Source organism: Cnephaeus nilssonii (assembly GCF_951640355.1).
Source record: "Cnephaeus nilssonii genome assembly, chromosome: 2".
Classification (NCBI taxonomy): Eukaryota; Metazoa; Chordata; class Mammalia; order Chiroptera; family Vespertilionidae; genus Cnephaeus; species Cnephaeus nilssonii.
This window is the reverse complement of record NC_137073.1, coordinates 11,224,014-11,230,013: the sequence shown is the minus strand read 5'-3', so window position 1 is coordinate 11,230,013 and position 6,000 is coordinate 11,224,014.

The following is a 6,000-nucleotide window of genomic DNA, read 5'->3' as shown; positions in this document are numbered from 1 at the left end:
CACCCACTTTGTGCTCAGGCAGAGGGGAGGCAGAGCAGATTGGAGCAGTGGGAGCAGAAGCCAGGATCGGAGGCTCTGGGGTTAGAGCTCAGAAGGCAGACACCATGGTTTCCTGTGCTGAGTCAGTCCCTTATGCAGCAGAGGAAATCTTTCCCACACAGACATTTGCTATGCAGCAGGCTTTGCCAGGGGGAAGACAGTTGACCCATCCTATTGGGAAACACCTTGCCCCACAGTGCTGAGTTCCTGACGCCACTTAAGAGACTAAAAATAACAGTTAGCCTCCAGGTAGAAGCAACTACCCCACCCTGTTGAAAAAACACACAAAACAAACAAAAACCTCTTGCCACATCTAAGAATGATATCCTGAGCTCAATTCAAGTCAGAATCCTTTCAATCTATAGGCAGAGGCGGTCTCTGGAGGCTTTAAGTCTTTGCCTGATCTAATTAGTCAGAAAAAGCATTTGATGCTGTTCTGCACTTTGCCTGTTCTAATTAGTCAGAAAAAGCATTTGATGCTGTTCTGCACTAGAGATTCAGAGATTAGCAGATCTACTTAATACACAGTCACAAATCCAAACACACAGCCAAAACGAAGAGACAAAGAAACAACCCCAAATGAAAAACCAAGAGAATTATTCAAAAGAAGCGATAAATGAAGCACAGATAAGAAATTTATGTGAAACAGGGTCCAGGGTAATGATGGTAAAACTGCTCAACAGCATGAAAAAAAAAAAAAAGATATAGTAACTCTGACTCTGAAAACAGAAATAAAGAATGACCTAGCACAAATAATAACACATTGGTAGAAATACAGAGCAGATTAGGGAAAGCTGAGGATGGAATCAGTGATTAGAAGATGGAGTTGAAAAAAATTACTCAATCAGAGAACCAAAAAGAAAAACCATTAAAATAGGAGAACAGCTTAAGGGAACAGTGAGACAACATGAAACATAACAATATTAAATAGCAGATGTGCCAGAAGAGGCAGAAAGGAAGGGAGGGACAGAGAATATGTTTGAAGAAATAATGGCAGAAAACTTCCCTAACCTGGTAAATAAAAAAGTCACACAAGTCCAGGAGTCACAGAGAACCCAAACAAGAACCCAAACAGGCCCATGACCAGACGCATCATAATTAAAATGCCAAAAATTAAAGACCAAGAAAGAATCTTAAAGGCAGCAAGAGAAAAGAAAACTGTTACCTACAAAGGAGCTCCCATAAAGCTGACACCTGATTTCTGATCAGAAACTGCACAGGCCAGACGGGAATGGCATGAAGTGCTCAAGGTAATGGAAAGCAGGGAACTGAGACCAAGATTACTATATCCAGCAAGACTATCATACACCACAGACAGTTAAATAAAGAGCTTTCCAGAAAAAAAAAGGCTAAAGGAGTACATCACCCCCAAGAGGTATCTGTATATTTCCCAGTGAGTTTGTGTGTCTGTGCCCCCTGACAAACGGCTTTAGAGACAGCCTCCCTAAGACTGACTCCCTGTGGTGAGGGAAAAGGAGACAATATGTGCTTCTTCCCCACCCCCAGGCTGAGCCTCTTCTGCCCCTGCTCCTCCCAGCCTGTGATGAGCCTCTGGGGGTCCCATCCCAAGGATGGATGAAATGAAGGGTCAGTTCATAGAACCCCATGCCCAGGTTGGGGGAGGGATTGGAGAAGACTCTGATGGCAGAAAGAACTAAAAGAGTGCGGAGGGGGAGTTTTTAGGGAGGACTCTGGGCCCTGGGAGAAGGGAGGAAAATCCTGGATCCCTGGGGAGGAATGCGTGGGTGGGTGCACATGGGGGAAAGCTGAGGGGTATGACTCCTAGGCTCCTGGCCCCTCCTACGAATGAGGAACTGGCCACCTCTAGAGAAGGTTGGGAGAGTCCTGTGGAACTCTGATCCTTGGAGAGCAGGTCACTCACTTGCCCACACCGGGCCTAGGCTGGGACCTAGCTGAGGCAGGTGTCTGGGCTGTTTAGATCATCACTCCTGGAACTTTGGGTCCTGGACCTCTACTGGACGTGCAGGGCCATATGGGACCACTGAGGTGTGTGCAGGAGCCAACAGGAGTGAGAATCAAGCCCTGTGCTCTCTCCAAGGGGTGAGGGGAGGGCAAGGAGGGACGCTATTTACCACAGGTTCATGTACATGATGAATGCACAACGCATCACTCTTTTTATTTTATTTTATTGATTTTTACAGAGAGGAAGGGAGAGGGATAGAGAGTTAAAAACATCAGTGAGAGAGAAACATCGATCAGCTGCCTCCTGCACACCCCCTACTGGGAATGTGCCCACAACCAAGGTACATACATGCCCTTGACCAGAATGGAACCTGGGACCCTTCAGTCTGCAGGCGGACCTTCTATCCACTGAGCCAAACCAGTTAGGGCACAACACATCACCCTTGATGTCGATGTCAGCACTTTATTATCTTCAGCCCCAATTTGAGCACCAGCCTGGGCAATCCAAAGGAACAAGAGCCTTGGAGGCAGGGTAGTGACTGATGTGAACTTAAAAGAACAGAAATGTGGAATGCTGGCAGTCCTGGGCCCTTCCCAATCAGCCCTCAGCACCCCCACCTCGCCCAGCCATGTGGGGGCACCGCGGCAGCCAGGCGTGTGCCCAAGGTCACACTCAGAAGGATGCTGAATTTACTGCGGTTGCATCTGACCGAACTCCTTTTCCCGAAGTTCACTCCGTTTGATCTTGCCAGTGACGGTTTTGGGCAGCTCAGGAACAAACTCCACCTGGGTGAGGAGAAAGCGAACCATCCTGAGTCCTGTTGTCACTTCCTACCCGTCCCCACTCCTCTCTTCACCCTGCACGTCCCCCAAACAGGCTGCAGCAGGTGGTGGCCTTAATGGTGGGGGCCAAGTGTGTCAGGTCCTCCTCCTGAGCCCCTGGAGCTGCTGCAGCCTGTGATGTGTTCTGACCAATGAAATGTGGTGGAGGGAAGCATGGCACCTCTCACAGGAGAGTCAGAACCTCTGAGCCTGGCCACCCTCTCTGTCCATCTCTGACAGCACCTGGCAGGTGCCTACGTGGTGGCTGCTTCTCTATCTTGGTCCCAGCAGACCAGGGCGGGCATATGGCATGAGCCTTTCTTACAATAAGCCATTTGGCAGTGGGGCTGATTGTTACAGTAACATCTAACCCATCCTAACTGGTATGCATCCCCTATTCTACTCTCTAGGAGGCAGCAGAGCCTAACATTAAAGCAAGAATGCTGCTGCTGTTAGAGACACGTGGGTTGAGGTCCAGCTCTGCCTGGATTAACTCTATTCTCTGAGCCTCGATTTCAACTCCGTAAAATACATGGTTAGACCATCTCAAGCTGCGGAGAGGATTAAATAAAATAAGAATGCACGTGAAACATTTAATCCGGGGCCTGGCACGTGACGTAAATATTCAGTAACTGTTAGCTACACAGCTTTACAACATGCACTGACTATAAACATTCAGACAATGTAGGAAATGTTCACTTGTTGGTATATGTATCATTTCAAACTTTGTTTATAAACAAATACAATAATATTATGTATATTCTCTCATAGCCTGCTTTTTTTGTCTTAATAATATATTGTGGTACTTTTATGTTAAAAATAAAAAAATCTACAGCATATTCAATTACAGGAGAATATTTTATTTAACACATCATTTAATAATTTCTCTATTGGACATTTTTGTTATTTTCACCCAATATTTAAAACAAATGCAGCCCTGGATGGCCTGGTTCAGTGGTTGGAGCGTGGGCCCACACAGTGAAGGGTCGCAGGTTTGATTCCAGATGAAGGGCACGTACCTGGATTGCAGTTTCCATCCCAGGCCCCAGTTGGGGTGCGTACAGGAGGCAGCCAATTAATGTGTCTCTCTACATCAGTATTTCTCTCTCTTTCTCCCTCCCTCCCTTACAGCCTCTTTAAAAATGAATAGAAAAATATCCTTAGGTGAGGACTGACAATAAATAAAGATGTAAACAGAAAAACAAATGCAGCAGAATAAAAAGAATAAGAATGAACTGCCACAGATGAGATTTAAAATGGTGGCAGAGTAAGTGGACACTGCACAGATATGCTCCCAGGAACAAACTGGTATTACAATTAAAATACAGAAAAACTTCCTGAATAATCAAAGGAAAACTTGCAAAAGAGAACCCTGATGTCTGAAGACTGAAAGTGGAGACCCTATAGAGACTTGTAGAAAGGGCGGAGGCGTGAAAGGGCTGGCTGGGCCCCCAAGGACAGCAACTGAAGTCCCAGAGAGATATCTCAGCTGGGGAGGTTGGGGGGGGGGGGAGCGCCACTGAGAACTCTGGGTTCTAATCCCCAAGCTGGGCTCCCCAGCAGAAAGAACCAAAACTGAGAGGAGGGTACTCACATAAGAAAGTCACTTCAGCAAATGGTGTTGGGAAAATTGGACAGATACATGCAAAAAAATGATACTAGACCACCAACTTATACCATACACGAAAATAAACACAAAATGGATAAAAGACTTAAACATAAGACAGGAAATCATAAAAATACTAGAGGAATCCACAGGCAGAGAAATCTCAGACATATGCTGAAGCAATTTCTTCACCGATACAGCTCCTAGGGCAATGGAAGCTAAACAGAAAATAAACAAATGGGACTACATCAAAATAAAAAGCTTTTCCACAGCAAAAGAAACCATCAACAAAACAACAAGAAAGCCCACTGTATGGGAGAACATATTTGCAAATGTTATCACTGATAAAGGTTTAATCTCCAACATTTACAGGGAACTCATACAACTTAATAAAAGGAAGATAAATAATCCAATAAAAAAGTGGGTAACATACCTAAATAGATACTTTTTGAAAGAAGACAGAAGGAAGGCCAAGAGACATATGAAAACATGCTCAATGTCACTAATTATCTGAGAGATGCAAATCAAAACAACAATGCGGTACCATCTCACACCTGTCAGAATGGCAATCATCAACAAATCAACAAATGACAAGTGCTGGGGAGGATGCGGAGAAAAAGGAACCCTTGTGCACTGCTGGTGGGAATGCAGACTGGTGCAGTCACTGTGGAGAACAGTATGGAGTTTCCTTAAAAAACTAAAAAATGGAACTCCCATTTGACCCAGTAATCCCACTTCTAGGAATATATCTCAAGAAACTGGAATCAGCAATCAGAAAGGATATATGCACCCCTATGTTCATAGCAGCACAATTCACCATAGCTTAGATTTGGAAAAAACCTAAATGCCCATCAGCAGATGAGTGGATTAGAAAACTATGGTACATCTACACAATGGAATTCTACACTGGTATAAAAAAGAAGGAACTCTTACCATTTGCAGCATCATGGATGGAACTGGAGAGCATTATGCTAAGTGAAATAAGCCAGGCTATGAAAGAAAAATACCACATGATCTCGTTCATTTATGGAAAATAAAGAACATTATAACCGGATGAACAAAAAGATAGATACAGAGGCAGTAAAGCATCGAACAGACTATCAAACTACAGCGTGAAGGCTGGGGAGTGTCGGGGAGGGAGGGAATGAGATCAGCCGAAGGACTTGTATGCATGCATATAAGCACAACCAATGGACACAAGACAATGGGGGTGGGTGGATTGAGGGCATGCGATAGGGGGTAGGGGAGGGTGGGGGAAGATCACTGGGGAAAAAAAGGAGATATATGTGCTACTATGTGTAATACTTTAAACAATAAAATAAAAATTAAAAAATAAGTAAAATAAATTAAATCTTAAAAAAAAAGAGAGAAAAGTTCTCTTGGGATGGTATCCACAAATTACCTGAAAGATGGGGAATTGTGTAGCTAGCAATGGACATTACTTTGCATAAAATACTTTTGATGTTTCTTTAGAAATTATTGTGTTTTCTTTGATTACAAAATTTGCCATTATTAACTGGTACACCTAGTAGAAATAAAATATGGAAAAACTGCCTTAATAATCAATGGAAGACTCGCTAGAGAGAAACCTGATAATGGAGGACCCAAAG